Source organism: Balaenoptera borealis (genome assembly GCF_965194805.1).
Source record: "Balaenoptera borealis genome assembly, chromosome: X".
Taxonomy (NCBI): Eukaryota; Metazoa; Chordata; class Mammalia; order Artiodactyla; family Balaenopteridae; genus Balaenoptera; species Balaenoptera borealis.
In genome coordinates, this window is record NC_138881.1 from 36,824,577 (window position 1) to 36,847,786 (window position 23,210).

Below are 23,210 nucleotides of genomic sequence, written 5' to 3' on the forward strand. Positions count from 1 at the left end.
TTGCACTTCCCTAATGACTAGTGATGTAAATCATCTTTTCATGTGCTTATTGCAAAAAAGCCAGCTGGGATTTTGGTAGGGATTGGGCTGACTGTAGATATATTTGGGGAGTACTCCTATCTTAACAATATTAAGTCTTCTAATCCTTGAACATGGGCTGTTTTTCCATTTATTTTGGTCTTTAATTTCTTTCAATGATGTTTTGTAGTATTCAGTATACAGATCTTGTCCTTCACTTAAATTCATTCATTAGTATTTCATTCTTTTTGATGCTATTGGAAGTAGAATTGTTTTCTTAATTTCATTTTCAGATTGTTTATTGCTGGTACATAAAAATATAATTGATTTTTTAAATATTGACCTTATATCCTGCAACCTTGCTAAACTCATTTATTAGCTCTAATAGTTTTTTATACTGGATTCCCCAGGATTTTCTATATACAAGATCATGTCATCTGCCAATAGAAGTAGTTTAATCGTTCCTTTCTTACCTGAATGCCTTATAGTTCTTTTTCTTTCCCTCATGTGAGCCACAAGTACAATCTTGAATAGAATTGGTGAGAGGGGACATCCTTTTAAAGGTGCATTTTTGATAGGGTTAAAAGACCTATGTTCAACATTTACCAATCCTGTCTGGTGACCATGGGCAAATCATTTACCCTTTCTGTTATCTAGACTCAGTGATAGCAATATATGTTCTGGCTATCTCACCGGGCGGGTTCTGAGGATTAAATAAAACCACCATGCACTTAGCAAACTTACAGTGTACATGGATGGTAGTCTACTCTTTAGGAGCTCATAAGCTAGTGGAGAAGACAAGCCATTCATGGAAATAATTACAAAAACAAGATAAAATGTGGTGTGAATTATTAGGCCTATGAATTTTGTGTCTTGGACACCTTATTAGGTGATTTTTATGGTGAAAACTTTGTATAGTCTACTACTATATAGGGAAATGGTTTCAAAATTTAAGATACTGGTATCATTGTGCTCTCCCAGTGTCACCCTAAACTAGTTTGGATTCCATTTTAACAACTTTGTACTACAAAGTAACATAATTATAGCGTAACTAAATCCAACTCTGTTCCACACAAAATGTTTTATAGTGTTTTGCTATGATTTTGCATGCAATTTGGTGTCCACAAGCATTTTTATGTCAAAAGGATATCTGTGCTTAAATTAGGAGTTGCATTTCTTTTCTCTTCATTTGGGCAGCCGAGATACACTGTATTGTTCCTTGCACTCCATTTATTTGAGATTAGCCTGATAGGCTTCACGTTGGAATATAAACATGTAGAAAATAGTCCATGACATAATGGATGTCATGGGTTCATAAAGCCCTTCCGGGTTCTAACACTGAATTGTGTTAATGATTTGGCAAAAAGAGGCTAATCTTGGTACATTTAGTACTGCCTAGTGGCTATGCCATCAGTGGCACCTTATAATTTTTTCTTTGCTGCTGTGTTTTAAGGCTCTTATGGCCAAAGGGTGGTCGGTCACAGGCTGTGAAGGAGCCCAAGTGCTTTCAGGCACGGGTGCTGCAGAACCACGTGAATGAATTTCTCAGAGCACCTGCTTCTTTGTGGGGGGGGGGGGAAGGCACCCCACTCCCAACTCCCCCCTCCCGCCGCAAGAGATAGCCACACCTTCTCCCTATCGGCAAGGAGCAGGTGGCCGGCCCTCAGCACCTCGCACCGCTGCCCACTCCCCCAAGGTACCCGCCCCATCGGCCTGGCCGGCTCACAAGACACGTGACGAGGGTCGGCTCTGCCGCCGGGACCCCCAGCCACCGCGGGTGCGACCGCCCAGCGCGTGGCCTCAAGATCCGATACCCCTCCCCCCACAATCCCGGAAAAAGGGGAGGCTGGTGACGTCATCATCCGGGCACTCGGCGGCGCGGCCTCGGTTCACAATGGAACAAAAACAAGCGGCCCAAGTCAAACTCTGAGCGACGCGACTGTGGCTCGCGCGATTAACTCTGTCCTGGCCACGCAACCTTCCAATGCCGACCTCCCAGCTCCTTCCCCGGTGTTGTGTGCCAGATCCTTTCGGGCCTCCCCTCCCCCACTTCTGCCCGTCCTGGTGCCGCCTCTGCCCTCACATTGCTCCAGAGGCGAGGGGTATGGAACACAGTTCCGGGCCGTAGTGCGACCCTGGAGGGGCCGGCCGAAAGAAACAGTACTGCTTGAAAAATCTTTACCGCATTTTCGTCCCTTCCCCCACCCCAGCTCCCCGAATTCCAAGCGTCTCACGCCTGGCCCGGCTTTCCCGGACGCACGCGCCACTCTTCCCTGGCGTAAGACGGCCCCGGGTGGAGGGGGACCAGAGAGAGCAGAAGGAGCAATTGAGGGAGAAGGGGAGTGGGATGGAGGAGGAGGGCTGAGGGGCGGGCCTCGTACGGGGCGGGCCTCCTGCGGGGCGTGGAACCTCAGGGCCTTGGGCGGTGCTGGGGGTGGTGGGAGTCTGCGCCGTCTCGCTGCTGCCTCCGCCGCCGCCACTGCTGCTGCTACCGCTACCGCCGCCGCCACTGGCCGAGCGGTTTTTTTTTTTTTTTTTTTTTTTGGTTTGCCGGATCCGCCATATTGAAGAGGACGGGCAACCGCGGCTGCGGAAGGTAGTCTCCGCCGTCGCCGGAGCCGCAGCCTCCCCGCACCCGGCCCGTCCGGGCCTCTGCCGCGCGGAGCCCCTCCCCGCCTCGTTCAGCTCACAGGCCTCGCGGGAGGCGGCCGCTTCAGCGCCCGGTGCTTTGCTCGGCGCCGGGAGCGAGGAGCAAGCCGCCGCAAAGCGACCAGGCCCGGAGCGGGGACAGAGGCGGCGATCAGTGGAAGGTGAAGCCGCCACTGCGGGAGGAGGAGCAGGAGGAGGTGACGCAGGAGAAACGCACCGCCCGGAGCCCGTCTGCGCTCAGAGAGAGCCCCAGCCCGAGGCGAGAAGGGGGAAGAGGGCCGCCGCCGGCTAAGGAGGAGGAGGAGGCGGCCGCAGCCACCGCTGCTGCAGGGCGGGCGCGGCGAGCAGCGAATTCCGGCGTCGCTGTGCAGCCCCCTGGTCCCTACGCCTGCAGCCTCTCGACACACTTTGTCACCCGTCACCCTTGGGCCTGGGATGCACCCACGGTCGGCCTTGTCCCGGGACTGAGCCTTGCTGCCGCTTCCGCGTGTTCTGCTTGTGAAGAGAAGACGCCTGTGTCGTGCGGTGAGTAGCTAGCCACGCCGGGACTACGCGCTTTTCCGGGGCCAACAGCTGGATCGAGGGGAGGGGAAGAGGGCGAGGGGGGTGTGCGTGCGCGCGGTTCCTCCCGCGGCGGCCGCGGGCCGGGCTGGGGGCTTCCCGGCTCTCCCGCCTGGGCCCCGGGCGGGGCGGGCGCGCGCGGCGCGGGTCTGGGCGCGGGGCTCCGTTCCATGCCCAGCCGGCGTCCCGGGAGCGTGTCTGTGTGTTTTGGACTGTAAGGGAAAATGGCTGACGGCTCCGTCCCTCCTCCTCCTCCCCCTTTCCGTCCTGTCTGGGGCCGAGTCGGAGGATGGAGTCTCCGGGCGCGGCGTGCAGCCCCCGCATCCGCAGCCCGGGGCCGGGTCGGCGCCGGGGGCTCGTCGCCCCCAGGTCCCGGGGTGTGCAGCCCGGCGCTCGGCGGGCTCGCGGCCGGTTTCCTTCCCGGTCTCGTTCCACTTGACACCAAACGCCATTACTGAGGTGGAGTGATTTGGAGCCGTAGAGCTAGGCCTCGGCTACGCCTGGCTATCGGGCCCGACGACTTGTCCGCCTCCCCCCGCCCTCCTGCGATAACCCGCAGCTTCTCCTGGGCCCTGTGGTCTGGGAGCCGGAGCCGGGTTATCGGCCTCCTCCACTTCCTTCGCCCTCTTTTATTTACGGAGGGCCAAAGCCGCGAAAGATGTTTTGAGGCAGAAATCGCTTCCAAGCGAGCTTGGACCGACCACCTTTCTATTTTTAACTGTTTCTGCAAAGAATATTAGCATGTACGAGTTTGTTAATGATAAAACCTTAAGATTCTTGTGATGTGACGCTTCGGGTTTGAGAAACGGTTTATTTTTCATTCATTGTGAAATATTAAGTTAAAGAGTTATGGAGCAGGTGTATACGTGTTTTGCAATATTTGTATGGATTTCTGGGGCGACTGGAACTTACACGGGAATTTTTAAGATCTTCAACAGCAGCTGCTTAAATTAAGCTTGTTATTTTTTTTTGCAAGGTCCATCGTTATAACGTTAATTGGATTTTCCATCGTGCAGTTTACAGGTGTGTGTAATTTCTTCAGACAGTTTTTGAATTTAACTGACCGAGTTCTAGGTTAAATTTTCATGCTTTATTTTGAGGGGAGGGAAATATATTTGTAGCCATGAGTCCCCATGAAACCCATGAGTTTCATGGAAACCCTTGAGTCTCCCTAAGTCTATATAACGTTCGTAAACCTTAACTTTTGAGGAAGAATTCGGGGGTCTTTAGATTAGGAAGCTTTTCAGCAGATAGTTAACCTCTCCTGGAGCTCATTATCTATTCTTAGTGATTATATGGTAAGGACTCGTTAACCGTGACTAGCTTGGCTTTTTTAATCCGTATACTTGAACTTAAAAATAGAGACTACAAACTCTTTTAGATCTCGTTGGTCTACTGATTCAGTGGGCTGCCATTTTGGTTTCAGCAAATGCCTTCCTAGTTCTGAAAGATTTACGTGTTAAATATACAGAGATGTCAACATTTGTTTTCTCAGTTTTATAACCCATGTGCTTTGTCATACTTGTAACAGTGTTTGGATTTGAGTGAAAACCAGAAATATTTGAGATTGGTGTATCAAGGGCGAACTCAAAATGTTTTTGATAGCATGTTATGTTTTGTTTTCTCTCATTTAAAAATAAGACTTTTGAACTATATGTATTTTTTCTGCCTTTTTTTGTATATTTTTTGCATGAACACTTAATTTTCAATTCTTAACGTGTTATTTTAATGTTTTCATGCCTTTTCTTCCTTTTATTTGCTGACCTTGGTAATTTCTGAGAGGGAAAATTTCTAGAGGGATTAAATAACACCAAGAACCGTACATGTGAAAATCTAAATTCCTTAGAAAGTAGCTATGAAGGGCAGATTTTACCTTTCACCAAATTATTGGAATCTCTTGGTGTTCCATAGTTTTCTTGTTTTATCAATGGAATGCTTCAGTAGGATTTACTTTGGATCTTTTTTCTTCCAGGCTCTTGAAATAAAATTTCTGACATCTCAAGAAGACGAGAGGTTTTATGAATGTCTCCTGAAAGATAATTTTTCTGACATGATATTAATAATGCTGCTTAGTTTTTGAAAATGGATGTTTCTCATGAATTTGCTAGTCATCAAGTTCTTGATTAGTTGGACACAAGCAAGCATTCTTTTAGCTTATTTTTTGTTTCATAAGGTCAATTTTAAAGCATTGTTTTTGTACTTAAGTTTCAGAATTTTAATATTGAACCAAACTTTGTTTAAATCAGGTTATATTTCCCCTATTGGTGGTATGTTTTCTGAATCTTGAAATTTTTTTCCCAAAAAATTGGATAACAGGGTTTTAGTTTCCATTTAGTTCTTTGAGGATCTGTACCTTTGAAAGGTATCGTATTTATTGCTAACTTTGTTTCTAATTTTAACATAGAGTCTAACATTAGTATTTGTGAAAGGGTTAACGTGTTGGACCTCAGCCCTGACTGCACATTAGAATCACTGGGCGGGGGTGGGGGTTAAAAAAATATATACTGGTGCCCGGGTTCCATTCCCGGAGACTTATTAATTGGTCTGGTATGGGCCCTGGGCAGCAGTGTATTTTAAAAGGATTATGAGAGTCATGTACCACAGTGTTCATTGCAGCACTGTTTACAGTAGCCAGGACAGGGAAGCAACCTAAGTGTCCACTGACAGATGAATGGGTAAAGAAGATGTGGCACATACATACAGTGGAATATTACTCAGCCATAGAAAGAAACAAAATTGAGTTACTTGAAGTGAGGTGGATGGACCTAGACTCTGTCATACAGAGTGAAGTTAAGTCAGAAAGAGAAAAACAAATACCGTATGCTGACACATATATATGAATCTTTAAAAAAAAAAATGGTTCTGACGAACCTAGGGGCAGGACAGGAATAAAGATGCAGACATAGAGAATGGACTTGAGGACACGGGGAGGGGGAAGGGTAAGCTGGGACAAAGTGAGAGAGTAGCATGGACATATATACACTACCAAATGTAAAATAGATAGCTAGTGGGAAGCAGCCGCATAGCACAGGGAGATCAGCTCGGTGCTTTGTGACCACCTAGAGGGGTGGGATAGGGAGGGTGGGAGGGAGACGCAAGAAGGAGGGGATATGGGGACATATGTATACATATAGCTGATTCACCTTGTTATACAGCAGAAACTAACACAACATTGTAAAGCAGTTATACTCCAATAAAGATGTTTTTTAAAAAATTTTAAAAATAAAAGGATTATGGGTGATTCTCATGCAGTCGGGTTGAAAACCATTGTTATTGCTGTTAGCATGTTCTTATTGAACTTTGCAGTGGGTAAATAAGAAGATGGTTTTTTCTTCAACTGTTTTCAGTTATCACTACAGTTGTCATTTGTTGACTTAATTATGTGCCAGCACTATGTTAAACACTCCATTTATCACTGTATGTGGATCATATTATTTCCATTAAACAGATAAAGGACTAAGGTCTGTCAGGTTCAACCAGTGGTGCTTCGACTGCTCTGCCATGTTAGTGAAATGACAGTGATTACTATTTTTTTAAAAAATTGGAACTTTTGCTTTGTTTCCTGTACCAGAGAGGCTTTAGATTAAAATTTTAATGAAAATGTAATAGTCTGCAATTTGGGAAATATCTTGATTGACCAAGGAAGACGCTAAAATTTCGCAGCAAACGGTTCTTCCCCTTCCATATATCTTCCAACATGTTCAGGTTGATAGTTTAATTGGTGGGTCTGTTTATGACTAAAATAACGTAAGGCAACTTAACATTCCTAAAAGATGCAAAATCTAGGCATTTCTCTCCCAGTGATCTATTTAAATCATCCCATAAGTGAACACTTAGTATCATGTGAATTTTTATTAACTCAATTTGAGAATTCTGAGTTTTACTTGGCTTAGTTTAAAATCAGTGTAATTTTCACAAAAAGTTTTCAAAATGAAAGGTTTTGTTTTGCATTTTTGCAATATTGGTTGGTAATTTTATGGAATGAATGAAATAGTAATAACATCTTTATTTGGTGTTTGTTTCTCTTAATTTCTTTGGTCTGTTGTGCTAAATTCTATATGGGGGGGCTGCTAATGTAGACTCTATGAGCATTCTTAATGTGGCACAAGATTTGTCAGAGATCTTTCTGTTAAATTAATGATCACTGTCCTATTTTCTATGTTATAAAGTCTATCATAAGGAAAAAAGTCATGAAACGCCTGATATTTGTGTATATTGGAGTTTGAATTTTATCATTCAGTTATTACTGTTGAGTGTAAAGTAATGATCAATGTAATATGCTTTTAAGGAATAAGGTGTGAAAAGGCATACTATTAAGACGAGATATCTCACCTAAATTTATTCTTTAGTGTGCCTGTGCTAACCTTTTGGGCTTCGGTACACTCTCACGCTCTACATGCATTTTATAGCCAGTGGGTTTCTAATTCTATTTTCAGTCACTGTCTAACAGTAATTTTCTAGTTCAGCTGTGTATGAGAATCACCTGTGCAGCATTTTCAAAATGTATTTGCTTAGGTCTTACTCTGGGGAGATTATAATTGAGTAGGTTTGGGGTGGGAACTGGGCATTTAAAAAACTCAAAATATGATTCTGATGAGCAGCTAGGTTATTTTTTGGCAATTTATTTTAGAAAAACATCTGAGATTCTGAGTTTATACACACACACATTTATTTATTATCTCTTACTGAGCATCTTCTTAGAGTTAGGGTTCCAGCTCTAATACTAACATTATTAATATCTGTTAAGGCAGGCATTAGTTTCCTTTTTATCAAATATTTATTGGGTATCTACCCTGTGCCAGGCACTGTCCTAGAGATGACTATTGTCTAGAAGCTTATGTTATATGAAGTGAGGGCCATTGGACTAGCTGGTCTCTATAAAGTCCTTCCTAGCTCTAATTTTGTCAGTCCTTATTGTGCTTCATAGAAGGGGACTGAATTAAGTTGTTATAAGAAATGTACTAGTTTTGGTATAAGCTGATGGAACTTTCCTTTTACCTTTCATCTTTTTAAAATAAGTTAAATAGAATTTCCTTATGAACGCCAACCTTCTCTAGTGAGCCCAAATGTCAAGTACAGTAGAAATGGATTCTTTTAGTATTGGCTTTAGAAATAGCCATACTTAGGATGCTTTTAATTTTGGGCCAGTAACTACATACTCTGGTGTCACCTGTTCCTCCTGCCATTCCTTTTCTGTATTGGTTCTCTGTCAGTTATCTCTGCACTGCTTGTGTGTTTTTTGCCTGTTTTACTTATTTTGTTCAGATGCTTTGATTAAATTTGTTCTCCAGATTCTTCTAGGTTGGTGGCATCCATCTGGGCAGACTCAAGATCCTAAGTCACTGACATATCCCTAGCACCTAGAAAGTGCCTGGCACATAGACATTCAATAATTATTTGTTGGATGTTCAGTTCATCATTTTCTTAGTATGATTTCTCTACGTCTTTGGGTTTTTTTTTTGGTTTTTTTTTTTTCTAATTCTCTTTATTACTTGGAGTCACTTAACTTGACCTAATAATCCTTTTATGATGAGCAGTCCTGGAAGGAATCTTAGATCTAGTCAAACTCCTTGTTTTTCAGATGAGGAACGTGGCTCAACGAGGTGAGGTAACTTCACTAAGATAGTGTACATAGATTACCTTCTGTGTGAAGCTATTTCCATATCTAACAAGTCACGTTAATTATTAAATTCTTTGAATTCCATGACCTTTGTAGTCACTCATAAAATTCACACTTAAATCTCTTCCTAATAATGGATAAATAAGGTCAGGGATTCTGTCCTTTACCTTTACGTATTACGGAGCGCATAGAATAACATTGTTTACTGGGACTTTCTTGGTGGTCCAGTGGTTAAGACTCCACGCTTACACTGCAGGGGGCATGGGTTCCATCCCTGGTCACGTAGCTAAGATCCCATATGCCGTGCGGTGCGGCCAAAACAACAACAAAAAAAACCCCACGATAACATTGTAAACAATAACTTTGCCTCAAAGGCAAAATGTGGGGGAATGTTCGACTTCTAATATCTATAACAGCTTGTACAAAATTGATGTATCATAATATTATAGCCCCTTTCTGTTTATCCTTTCTGTAACTGATCAATCATGTATGGTTTGAACACTTTAGACCCATATTGGCCAACCGTTATTGAAGGAATTATTTTCCTTGGGACAGTTTTGAGCTGGTAAGTCTTGGATCCCATCTTCAGCTACCTACCTGTGAAGTGGGAAGAAGAAAATTTAGGAAGAGAAAAAGGAGTAGGAGAGACCTCTTCTTCCTGTCCTATTATGTTCATTTCCTTCCTACTGACTTTGGTGGTTACTGAGAGTTGTAAGTTTAGGTTGTTGGTTGCATCTCTCTTTTCTGGTCTTTTTTCTTAGCTGGTTACTTAGAACTTCTACATAAGTCTACTCGATTAACTTGGACAGGGAGATTATATGGTATTAGATCCATGTTCTGCCTAACAGAGTGTTTTGTCCCTGATCAAGGTAGTGTAGAAAGATTTGGTTGCTCTCCTTGATAACACTGTCGGGGTTCAGAGCAGGGATCAGCAAACTTTTTCTTGTACAGGGCCAGATTGTAAATATTATAGGCTTTAGGCTTTGCGTTCTTAAGAGGCAAAATCGAGGCTATTAGGTAAATTTTTTGTTGATGGAATTCATAATATAATGATAGTTGAGTACAATTAATTGTAATTTAGGTCTAATGAGAAGAAGAGAATTGGGGGGAAGGCTAATAATACAGTATTTTGCCTATTTGGGGTTTAAAGTTCATATTCCCTGTCATCAAGTTGATTGTAAATGACGCTGTGTGGAATCCATTCTCAGTTTTGTGGGCTGTACAAAAACAGGAGGCTAGATTTAATCTGTGACCATAGTTTGGCAGCCCTGGTTTAGAGCAGTGGTTCTCAAACCTGGGGGGCTTGTTAAAACAGATTGCTGGCTCTTGCCCCCAGAGTTTGATTCATTAAGTATGGAATGGGGCCCAAGAATGTGCATTTCTAACAAGTTCCCAAGCATGGATCTACCCTTGGAGAATTACCGGTTTAGAGATGAAGTCCAGCATATCCTATTTTTTATCAGGCTGATCACTTTGTTTAATTTTTCTTGAATCTTTATTTTGTACTTTGTTTTAAATTCAACAATTACATGTTAAATGCCTGTTACGTGCTAGGTATTATACCAGGTAACAGGGATACACAAGGTGAGCAAAACACAATTGTCCCTGTCATACATACTGGTTAGAGGGAGCTTAAAAATTAATTTCCACAAACCCTTTAGAGCTAGAGTCTGGGGACAAAGAGCACCATTTGGAAAGCAGTGCAGTGGTGTTTGATACTCATGTTAAAGGAAAGCTAAATTGGAAAGAGGCATTATCAAACTATTTCATTAATTTGATATCTTAGGGAATAAAGTTCTGTATAAATGAACTTTTCAGAACACCAAAGCTTGCTTTTAAATACTTAAACCAATTTATTATTTGATAGAAAGCTTTCTAAAGATGTTATATACTTTTCCTTTATAACTTCTGTCTGATTATGAGATTATTGTAATCTATTCGATTAAGAAAAAGTTTGGGTAGCATAAGGGAATAAAAGCAAAGAGCAAAACACACAAACCCCACCCCTAATAATTCCATCATGTAAAAGTAACCGTATTATTAGATGTTAGATGTGTGTTAGATCAAAGATTCTTATCAGTTAATCAATTTACTAAGTCATGTTTCCTCATGTCCTCTGCCTCCACTTCTGCTTCAGGACTTCAGAGTGTGCCGTTTGTTCATCCTGCCTAAAGACACTGTTTTGGGGTCCTTCCTCACTCCGCTGTTCCTTTTTTAGATACTGCTTTGGTAAATACTGTTCAAAAATCTCATCATGAAGTTGGTTTTAACATAACTTTCCGACTTTCCCACTGTTTAAAATTTTCTTTTCCCCTGCTCTCCATTCACTTGACTCGGGATTCTCCATACACTTCCTGTGCTTTCCCACTTCTGTTGCTTTGTTTCTTCAGTCTCCAAAGGGGCTTCCTGTTCTTTGCCAGTGGCAGTAACATCGAGAGTATAACTTAACTGTTCTTTGGCCTGTTTCATTTTGTGCATTTGTTGCTTTTCTTCTTTGGTGGCTATTGAGGTTTAAGGACGGTTCACATATATACTAAAAGGCCCCAGACTTTTTTTGTTTTAATTAATTAATTTATTTTCATTTATTTGGCTGCGTCGAGTCTTCATTGCGGCACTCGGGGTCTTTGTTACGGCACGCGGGATCTTTCATTGCGGCAAGCGGGCTTCTCTCTAGCTGTGGTGTGCGGGCTTAGTTGCCCCGCGGCATGTGGGATCGAACATGTTCCCCGACCAGGGATCAAACCCGCGTCCCCTGCATTGGAAGACGGATTCTTAACCACTGGACCACCAGGGAAGTCCCGGCCCCAGACTTTTTTGAATTAATGTTTTTGTGTTTTTGTTTTTTCTTAGCTGTCTCATTTTCTCAATAATCTTTATTTTCACTGTTGTGAGTTGTGGTTCCAGTCTAATCCTCCCCACCCCCAAAAACGTTCTGTGGACTGGGAAAGGAGGTAAGAGTTGTATATTATAATTGTGTCTAAAGAGGGAGGATTTCTTACAAGAACTTTGAGCTCTGATTCTTATTTCTGTACCTTTTCCACTTGAAACATGTTAGTCCTCAGCTGTGATATATTTGATTTTTGTATAATCAATACTTTAATATGCTATAAATACACTTAATACACTATTAATACACTTGACTTCTTTAAGTCAAGTTCAGACTTCTGTCCATTAGCTGATGAAGCAAGTGTCTTTTTATTGCAGGGTGGTATTGCCTGCCTGAGAACTGTTCTGTTTCAGCAGTTTTGCTGTATTTGTACAGCACTGTCTTGTGTGTTAATTTGTAAGTTCAGTTGTATTTTGCCCTTTTATAAAATGAGTGGGAAAACAAACGTGCATCAGCTGGGGAGCTCAAACCTAATATCTTTGAGACGGGACTGATTGGGGATATGAATCTTTAACCTTACTGGGTTAGGTTGTGCTCATTGGTTATGTTGGTTGACTTTGTTCAGCGGTGAGTGAAATAATTAGAACGAAACAGGAAATTAAGTATGGCGAGTATGTAATAAAGCTTGTATGTGAAAGGTGAGGTGTAATTAGGGATTTTATAATACTTTCCTTCACTCTGAGAGTTGGAAAAACCCCTAGAAACATGTGAATCTGTCGTTTGGCTTTGAAATATTTGTCTTCTATCACATTTTCAGGAATGCGTTATGTGTGAAAGGAAGGTACTGCCTATGTACAGTGTTTGCCTAGACTCTTGTGGAAATGACTACAGAAAGTCTCATTTACTTAATCTGTCTGTATATATCTGTTTACTGTGTTCATCGTACATAGATATCAGTTATCCAAAATTCTTTTTTTATTGACTATAGTTGATATACAGTATCAGTATCGAGTGTACAATATAGTTATCCGAAATTCTTGAGAGTTTTTGACTTGGAGCATGCTGAACTGGGGTGAGAGGGATTGTGGGTCTAGACTGAGGGTTGGAGAAGCCTAATGGAGTGCTTGTAGGTGTATTTCTTGTCTCATAACGGATGTCATTATCTGAGCCATATGTCAGCTATCTCGAATTACTCCTACTTGAGGATTATCTTAGTTATCCTCAGTGCATCATGGGAAGAAGAATCACGTCAGTGAAAGGAGACTAATGGAAGGATTCTTTGGCTTCTGCTCATCTACACAACCACAAAAATCAGATTCTTCGAGTACCTCTATTTCTCTTCCTGCTGTCTTCCCAAATACTGCTGAAAACTCTTACCATGTCAGCTCTACCCAAACTAGGTCATTTTGATGTAATTCTGGTCTACTTTTCTGAGGTTATTTTTTGTTCTCTCACGTAATCAAATTATCCATAGTTGATGTGGATGTTCCAGTCTTTCCTATTCCCGTGGCTTTACTCTTGGAACTCTGTCTCCCTTTTGTGGCTAGCCTACCAGTGCCACCTAGCTCACGTGCCATCTTCATGAACTGTTTTCTGATTCTCTCCAGTTGGAAGTGGTCGTTAGTTTCTCCGAACTCTGGTAGCGTGTACCACCCCCCCCCCCCCCATGCTTTTCTTTTGGCATTCCACTTTTTATTTTTTAATTAATTTATTTATTTGGCTGCGTTGGGTCTTCGTTGCTGCGTGCGGGCTTTTCTCTGGTTGCGGTGAGCAGGCGCTACTCTTCGTTGCGGTGCACGGGCTACTCATTGCGGTGGCTTCTCTTGTTGCAGAGCATGGGCTCTAGGCACGCGGGCTTCAGTAATTGCGGCACACGGGCTCGGTAGTTGCGGCTTGCGGGCTCTAGAGCGCAGGCTCGGTAGTTGTGGCACATGGGCTTAGTTGCTCCGTGGCATGTGGGATCTTCCTGGACCAGGGCTCGAAACTCATGTCCCCTGCACTGGCAGGCGGATTCTTAACCATTGCGCCACCAGGGAAGCCCCTTGGCATTCCACTTTTTTTGTTTCTTTATGTTTCTTCAAAAACAGCCTCTGGGAAGGTGGCTCTGAGAAGTTTCCTGAGGCTCAGTTGATAGTGTCTAAATCTGAACTGTCCTTTGTAGGTGGTCAGAACCTCTCTCAGCCTGATTGAGAAAGTGTAGTTGGTAGTAAAGAGCTCTAATCTCGGTCAAAGGGCTTGGATTATGATTGTAACTACTGCCAGTTAGTGAGCAAATTATTTAACCTAGATGAAACTGTAAAATGAAGGATTTGGACTGGGTGACTGCTATCTTATAACGATTGAATTGAACTCATTTTATACTATTCTGGCACAAGGGGATATAAAGATAAATCCTTATCTCTTAGGCTCTAACGTCTGTTGGGCCAGACTATACAGTGTGATAAGTGCTGTACTAAATAGTGGTGTGGAAAATAGAATGGTAAAAGAGATGAAGAGGGACTTCCCTGGTGGCGCAGTGGTTAAGAATCCGTCTGCCAGTGCAGGGGACACGGGTTTGAGCCCTGGTCCGGGAAGATCCCGCATGCCGCAGAGCAACTAAGCCCATGTGCCACAGCTATTGAGCCCACGTGCTGCAAGTACTGAAGCCTGCGCGCCTAGAGCCCGTGCTCCGCAACAAGAGAAGCCACCGCAATGAGAAGCCCGCGCACTGCCACAAAGAGTAGCACCCGCTCGCCACAACTAGAGAAAGCCTGCGCGCAGCAACAAAGACCCAATGCAGGCCAAAATAAATAAATAAAAATAAATAAATAAGAGAAACAAAACTCATTCTAGTTTGGTGTTGAGTGAGGTTTGTTGGTTTTCAAAGGTGTACTATTTTGGTGGCCCTGTGAATTAGAGCAGAGACTTCTGGGCAGAGAAAGCAACTTGAGATCAGGGTTTTTAACCTCAACACTGTTGATAGCTTGGGCCATATAATTCTTTGTTGTGGGGGTGCTCTCCTGTTCCTCCCTGATCTCTACCCACGTAATGCCAGTAGTACATCACCCCCTCAGCTGTGACAACTAAAAGTATCTCCAGACGTTGCCAAATGTGCCCTGGGGGCAGTATTTGAGCACCACTACTTGAAATGGAGGAATGGAAGTGTGAAAGTGTAATGTTTTTAGAGAAAAACTAGTAGTAGAATGTAGAAGAAACACTGGAGATATTGGGAGGGGAGGGGGATTTGGGGATATGAGACTAGAAAGGTAATTTGAGCGAGGCTAGAGCACAAGGGGCGACCTTAGTGCCAAGTTAGGGCACTTTTGTTTTGGGGGTAATGAGATGGGCCTTCAAGTTTAAGTGAAAGGTAGAGATAATTAGATCTGTTGTTTATTTCTGAAAGATAATTCTGATGGCGGCATGGTGGACATGTTGGAAAGTTGGGTAGCAAGGGAATTGAGACAGTATTTGTAAGGGTTTCGCTGAAAGATAAGAGAATGGTTTAGGGAATGGAGTAAAGGAATGAGGTACCTGGGACTCCACTTGTATGAGGATGGTGCTGCTAATTTGACTTTGGCTTCTCTGTCACTGAATGTTGTACTTAACTAAAAAGCCGAACACCTTTATTATCTTCCCCTTCAACTCTTTCTCCCCACCAAGAGCTTCTGTCTGTTGAGATCTATTGAAAGGTCATCAGGAGAAAGGAATCTGGGTTATAGAATGACTGTGTTTTCCCAATGTGGCTCCACTACTTAAACAGTGGATTATCAAAGCACATGCCTTTTTTTTTTTTTAACCACCCCCTCCCCCAACATGTAGGGAACTACAATCTGGCATCCAGTTGAATGTTAACTGTAGGCTCGCCATGGTTTGTATAGGTGATATTTTACAGCTTTTGAAATAGACTGATCCACAAAAATAGATGAATAACGTTATTATTTATTAAATAGTTGCAGTAATCCCATTGGCTTCTATTTTGGAGGGGTTTTTTGTTTGTTTTAAAAAACTGCTTATATTTGAAGTGAAAATAACATAGTCAGTGGAAGTGTACTGAACTTGGAGTCAAAAGGGCTGTGTTTTAGATTTAGAATCCTGCCCTCTGTTAAGTCACTTAACAGTGAGGACCCAAAAGGTTATTAGTTACCTGTAAAACCAAGGTGTTGGATGAGAGGTGACTTAAGGTACTTTTTTTTTTTTTTCTTTTAAAGTTAGTAAATTTTCTATCTATCCCTAAAGATGTGGAAAAAACTGGAATCTAGAGAAGAGACATTTTCAAGTAAAGGAACATAGGAAAGGTTTTAAAAAGGGTTCATAGGCTTAGGAGTTAGTGTTGGATTGACAAGTAAAGGGAGGGATAATGTAATTTGAATGTTTCCCTTGTTTTTCGTGTGTGTGTGTGTGTGTGTGTGTGTGTGTGTGTGTGTGTATAGGGCTTTATTTTATTTAGTATCCTGTGGGTTAATTGTGTTTGCCCAACAGCTTGCAGTGTGAATTTAGGGACTACAGACTTGGTAGCCAGGGGTAAAATTTCTTGGCTGGCAGAGCAGCTTAAAGTTTGGTTAAGTTTTCATCTGAAGTCTAGATTAAGCTTTAAGAACGTACTGCTGTTAAAAGGTGATGTAGCCTGCAGGGGAAATAATGTTTAGGGGAAATTGTTTTTTTCTGAATTGAGAATGAAAGTATGCAGATAAGTAGAGTAGCAGTGATTTTTGTCTGGCACAGATGGTTTCAGAGAAAATGTTGATAACCTCGTTTTTCATCACTGTAAGAGAAGTAGCAAAAGAAGCCTATCATTTTTATTGTGTATCAGTAGGCCAGTCATTCTTAAACTTACTGGTCTCAGGACTTCTTTATAATTATTGAGGACCTCAAAGAGCTTTTGTTAACGTGGGGTTCTATCCATTGATATTTATTACTATATTAGAAACTAAAACAGACATTTAAAATTTTTATGTGTGTGTTTAAAAATAAAACTCATTGCAAGTTAATGTAAATAATACTTTTATGAAAAATAACTTCCAAAACGAAAGTTAGTGAGAAGAGTGACATTGTTTTACATTTTTGCAAATATCTTGTATCTGACTTAATGAAAAACAGGTGGATTCTCTGTCTCCTTCCTTCAGTCTGTTGTGATATAATAATACATCATGTAGCCTCTGGAAGAACTCCACTGTATACCTGAGAGAGAATGACAGTGAACATGGCAAATAATGTCTTACTATTATGAAAACATAATCTCTTGGATCTGCTGCAAGGGTCTTAGTGGACCACACTTTGAGAACCAGTGCCTTAGACTCCCAAGGGAAGTTTGACATTATCTTTTGAGCGGCTTACCTACTACACAGTTTTACTTTTTTTTTTTTTTTTTTTTTTTGCTGGGCCGTGCTGAATGCGGGATCTTAGTTTCCCGACTTAGTTTGAACCTGTACCCCCTGCATTGGCAGCACAGAGTCTTTAACCACTGGATCACCAGGGAAGTCCCCAGTTTTGGTTTTTAATTGAAATATAACTTGCATACAGTTTAAGTCCACAAATCTTAAGTGTGTGGCTTGATAAAATTTTACAAATGTATACATCTGTATAACTATCATTCAGATCAACATATAGAACATTTCCAGAATCCTAGGAGACTCCCTTATGTGTCTACTCCTCCAACCCCCTGCCCCCCAATATTCTGACCCATATCTTTCAATGAATTAGTCATGCCTGTTTTTGAATTTCATATGAACAGAATAATACAATATGCACTCTGCTTCTGGCTTCTTTTGCCCAACACATGATTGATTACTTTCTTCTTTTTCATTAAGATGTCATTATTTGAAATATACCATTATTTGTCTATACATTCTACTGTTGGTGGACATTCAGATTGTTTACAGTGTTTTCACTAATTATAAAGTGTTGCCATGATTGTTTTAGTATGTGTCTTTTTTTTAATTGTTATTTTTTTGGCCGCACTGTGTGGCATGCGGGATCTTAGTTCCCTGACCAGGGTTCAAACCTGTGCCTCCTGCATTGGAAGCTCGGAGTCTTAACCACTGGACCTCCAGGGAAGTCCAGTATGTGTCTTTTGATGGTCTCTTTGATATACACCCAGAAGTGAAATTGCTGGGTTATAGGGTATATGTGTGTTTAGCTTTAGTAGATGCTGCCAAACAGATTTCCCGGAATAGTTGGTTATATTAGTTTAGAATCCTATCAGCCCTGTAGTTGATGTCATTCTTCCTTAGCAGCATTTAGTATTGTCGGTCCTTTTAAGTTTAGCCATTTGGGTGGAGATTTAGGAATATCTAATTGTGGCTTAAATATCCATTTGCCTGTGTTTAATGCCTTTAGAACCTTTTCATATGCTTATTGGTCTTTTAAACTCTATTTATTGGTCCATTGAACTCTTATCTTACCTATAAAATCTGAAGTTTGGCCAGTAGATGACTTGAAAGTCCCTTGCAGCTCAAAATCACTAGTTGAGTGAATTCTCTGAAATAAGAGATTCTTTAAAATGAACTTAATTGTTCTAGTAGTGACAAAGAGGATAAACATTCCTGTGATAATTTAAAAAATAATTATGCATCTTTGGCTTTAGAATACATCTGGAAAGATCTTTGCGCTTGAGAGATTCAATACTTCAAATTAAAATATGGCCTTTAGAAATAAACCAAGAAGACAAGAAATAACAAGTGTTGGTGAGGGTATGGAGAAAAGGGAACCTTTGTGCAGTGTTGCTGGGATGTAAATTGGTGCAGCCACTGTGGAAAACAGTATGGAGGTTCCTCAAATTAAAAATAGAAGCTACGGGGCTTCCCTGATGGCGCAGTGGTTAAGAATCCGCCTGCCAATGCAGGGGACACGGGTTTGAGCCCAGGTCTGGGAAGATCCCACATGCCACGGAGCAACTAAGCCCGTGCGCCACAACTACTGAGCCTGCGCTCTAGAGTCTGCAAGCCACAACTTCTGGGTCCGCGTGCCACAACTACTGAAGCCCACGTGCCTAGAGCCCGTGCTCTGCAACAAGAAAAGCCACTGCACTGAGAAGCCCGCGCACTGCAAGGAAGAGTAGCCCCCACTTGCGGCAACTAGAGAAAGCCCGCACGCAGCAACGAAGACCCAAGGCAGCCAAAAATAAATAAGTTTTAAAAAAAAAAAAAGAAAGAAAGAAACTGGTATGATCTATCAATTCCACTTCTGGTATTTGTCCTAAGAAAGGGAAAACACTAACTTGAAAAGACATATGCACGCCCATGTTTGTTGCAGCATTATTTACAATAGCCAAAACAACCTAAGTGTCCATTGATAGATGAATGGATAAAGAGATTGTGGTATGTGTGTATATGCTACTCGGCCATGAAAAAGAATGAAATTTTGCCATTTGCGACAACGTGGATGGACTTCATAGACATAAAGACAAATATGATCTCTCTTGTATGTGGAATCTTAAACAAACCAACCCAAGCTCATAGATACAGAGAACAGATTGGTGATTGACAGAGGTAGGGGGTGGAGTGGGAGAAATGGGTGAAGTGGGTCAAAAGGTAAAAAAAAAAAAAAAAGTAATACGTTCATTATCAAAAAAGATATAAACCAGGAAGCTTATTCCATTCTACATTCGTTCCACTCTCCAGGACTTTTTTTATGTATCCCAACAAATGTCTCTAAGCTTAGCTATCATTCTTTTTTGTGTGAAATTCATGGTTATGAAATACACTTTAAAGAATTTACTTGCTATTCTGTTCCTTTGGTGGTGAGGGGGCTAGACTGGTGAATTCCTTAAGGGCAGAAACTGAGTGTTGTTTACTGTTCTGTCTTTTCAGGGTCTGGTGCAGAGTCGGTATTCTATAATGTCACCAAGATAAACAGGTTTCCATAGATTTTTTTTTTTTTTTACCCTACCTTTAATTATTTAACCAGATTTCACCTATATAAACATGCTTTAAGGGATGGGCAAGGATAGAGATAACTCTTGAATACCCTTAAGAATATCTGATTTGTTTTAATAAGATTGCATATGTTTTACCACCAGTGAACTTTTTGTATAGGCCAAATTTTTTTTATATGTATATATAAATTTATTTATTTATTTTTGGCTGCATTGGGTCTTTGTTGCTACGCACGGTCTTTCTCTAGCTGCGGCCCACGGGGGCTACTCCTCGTTGTGGTGCGCAGGCCTCTCATTGCGGTGGCCTCTCTTGTTGTGGAGCACGGGCTCTAGGCGCACGGGCTTCAGTAGTTGTGGCTTGAAGGCTCTAGAGCGCAGGCTCAGTAGTTGTGGCACACGCGCCTAGTTGCTCCGCGACATGTGGGATCTTCCCGGACCAGGGCTCGAACCCGTGTCCCCTGCATTGGCAGGCGGATTCTCAACCATAGCGCCACCAGGGAAGCCCCTAGGCCAAATTTTCTTTGTTAAAATTTTACACCTAGGGACTTCCCTGGCGGTCCAGTGGTTAAGACTCCGTGCTTCCACTCCAGGGGGCACGGGTTCAATCCCTGGTCAGGGAACTAAGATCTAAGATCCCACATGCAGTGCGGCACCCCCCTCCCCACCAAAAAATAATTACGGTGCCAGAGGTGGGAGAACCAAGGTTATGGATGCCACCCAGTTTTGCATACCATCAGCCTTACTTGGTAATTGGTGCTGGTCTTTTGTTATTTTGAACTACTGTCACATTGACTGCATTAGGCTAGTCCATGCTGTTTCTTATGCCCTTTTTGCTCCATCCTTACACACATTAACTTGGCGTACTACTCATCTTTATTCTGTACGATGCAGCTCAGATATCGTTCTTCTAAGAAGCTTTTGTAGATATTCTCTACCCTCAACTAATTTATTTTCCAACCTTCCCAAACTTTTTATTAAGGAAAAATCAAACATACATAGATGTAGATAAACTCCCATCAACTAGCTTCAATTCATGGCTATCCTTTTTATGTACCCCCTCCATTTTGAAGCAAATCCCAGGCAGGATTTCATCTTAAATATTTTAGTATATTCCAGTTTAATTTAGATGTTTTTCCTTGGTGCTCACATTGCCCTTCTGTGTTGTAAATTATAGGTTTTTAATTTCGTTCTTAGATAGTCTTGTGTTCTACTTTGTAAACCTCTCAGAGCAATAGCTAATACTTGGTGCCTATATATATTATATATGCATAAATTCTTTATATTCTTACAGCAATCTTGAAAAGGTAGCTACTATTTCCCTCATTTTATATATAAGGAAAACAAGATACGGATGTTAAGGAACTTGTCCAGCTTGGACACCTAGTAAGTGGCAGAACAGGAATTCAAACTGAGGCAGTTTATCTTCATTCTGTACTCTTATTAACCACTACCCTGTATAATGTCTGAGTAAATGAGTTCTGTTAGCATTTTCCCCTTATTAATTCGGCCTTCTTTTGCCTTGCATTTGCCAACAGCACGTAGACATTAATTGCTTTTTCATAAAACATAGCTAAAGCGACCTAGCATGCAGCTCTCCCATTTTAAAAACGAGGTTCCCTTGCCGTTAGCACTTCTGCTTCTCATTTCATTTGTGATCTGTCAAAAATACTGCTGATGTCTAGCCTCTTTTTTTTTTTAGTAGTGTCTCAATATACTAAGGAGGGGTGCCATAATTGAATTAGAATGTTTTAGTTTTATATTTTATATACCACATTTTAAAAAACAGTTTATTTATTTATTTCCTTTCCCTCCCTCCCTGCCTCCCTCCCTCCCGCCCGCCCGCCTTCGTTGCAGCGCCGGCTTTCTCTAGTTGCGTTGGTCGGCTTTCTCTAGTTGCGTTGGGGAGTGGGAGCTACTCTTCGTTGTGGTGCACGGGCTTCTCATTGCTGTGGCTTCTCTTGTTGCGGAGCGCGGGCTCAGTAGTTTGGCTCACAGGCTGTAGAGTGCAGGCTCAGTAGTCGTGGTGCACGGGCTTTGTTGCTCCACGGCATGTGGGATCTTCCCGGACCAGGGCTCGAACCCGTGTCCCCTGCATTGGCAGGCAGATTCTTAACCACTGTGCCACCAGGAAGTCCCTATATACACCACATTTAAAGTTTTTAATGTTTTCATTTTCAGTAAGTTCATATAGCTTTCACTTTTGATTTGAGTATTAGCCTTCATGGTATACTGCAGAGTGTTATTTTGAACCTTTAGGATTAATTGTACACAGACATACAGAGTTGAAAGGATAGCTTTTTTTTCATACATCTTTCTTAATGGAGTCTACATATATAAAATCATATTGCAGAATAATGTAAATGTCCAAATATGAATGCCTAAATAAAATGTGTACCATACAATGGAATATTTTTCAACTATAAAGAGAAATGAAGTGTACTGATACATGGTACAATTTGGATGAGCCTTGAAAACAATCATGCTAAGTGAAAGAAGCCAGTCACAAAAGACTCCATGTTGTATGATACCATTTATATGAAGTGTTCAGAATAGGCAAATCTATAAAGACAAAAAGTAGGTTAGCTTGGGGCTGGGGGTGAGGGAGGAGGGAAGGGGGAGTGATTGCTGCTAATAGGTATGGGGTTTCTTTTTGGGGTGATGAAAATATTCTAAAATTGATTGTGGTGATAGCTGTACAGCTCTGAATAAACTAAAAACAGTTGAATGGTACACTTAGAGTGTTTTATATAGTATGTGAATTATATTTCAAGACTTATTTAAAAACTATAATATGTAACTTCAGACATAGTGAAGGTAATCTCAACGACTAGAAGGAATTTCAAATTCTTGGTTTCCTTTTCAAATTCATTACATTTGTGATTCAATCTCCTTGTGGAAGTTTCAGGCAAAAAGAGTACCTACTGGATGCACATTGAAAATGGTAATTATCAATAATGTGTCTGCCTTGCTTAAAATTTTGACTAAATGAAATGAAGTCTCTTCAGTGTGTTGGATCAGCATTTCATGATTGGATTAGTTAACTTCCAAAAGTGTTAACTAATTTTGATAAAGATTGGTAAGAGCTATTAATAAATAACTGAGTTGTTTATCTTAATCTGTCCTTTAACAAAGAGTAGACTGATAAGTAGGCATACCTTCTGTGACATTTGGTATGTGACTGTGTCTAATATTTTAAGTCAACGTTGCTCACTTGCTTTTTATGACTAGGTTGCTTTGTTTAGGGACTAGAATTTATTGAGACCTTGCACCCTTTGTAAGGATTTAGTAAATAAAGGAATATTTAAGTAAAAGTATATGTTTTCTTGAAAAGTGACCTGGGTGTGTGTACACTATAAATCTCAGTATTTTGAAGGATTATAATTTTAAAAGTGGTGAATATTAACTTTTGTTTCTGTGGGCAGAACTATAAACTATAGGTATCAGTGACAAGGGAAATAGACTTTAGACTCAGTAAAAGAGAGACCTTCTTGCTGATAGCAATGAGCTTCACAGTGTTGTAACCAAAAACCTTTAAAGGGAAGATTTAAATGTAGAATTTCCTACAATTGGAGCAGTTAATTTCCAAATCTTAATAGTCTTTGAACACCTCTCCCTGATTCCCTGCAAGGTTCTAGCCTTCAAAGTATCTCATTGGTGCCCTTTTTGTGCTCAAGTTAGAACAA

The 23,210-nt window shown here is 41.4% G+C and overlaps 1 protein-coding gene across 8 annotated transcripts in view; it reads left to right on the forward strand.

Annotated features, from left to right (window-relative positions):
* Positions 1–2,391: 2,391 nt before the first annotated feature.
* The window catches only part of USP9X (ubiquitin specific peptidase 9 X-linked), a 120,062-nt gene continuing 99,243 nt past the window's right edge, over positions 2,392–23,210 (forward strand). For 2 of the 8 annotated variants that reach the window (XM_082378037.1, XM_082378038.1), the window contains exon 1: positions 2,397–3,192. The gene's annotated coding sequence lies outside the window, so the exon portion shown is untranslated. Of the gene's footprint in view, positions 3,193–4,204; positions 4,252–5,200; positions 5,402–23,210 lie in introns of all 8 variants that reach the window. The other 6 variants (XM_082378033.1, XM_082378035.1, XM_082378034.1 and 3 more) reach the window with 6 other exon arrangements.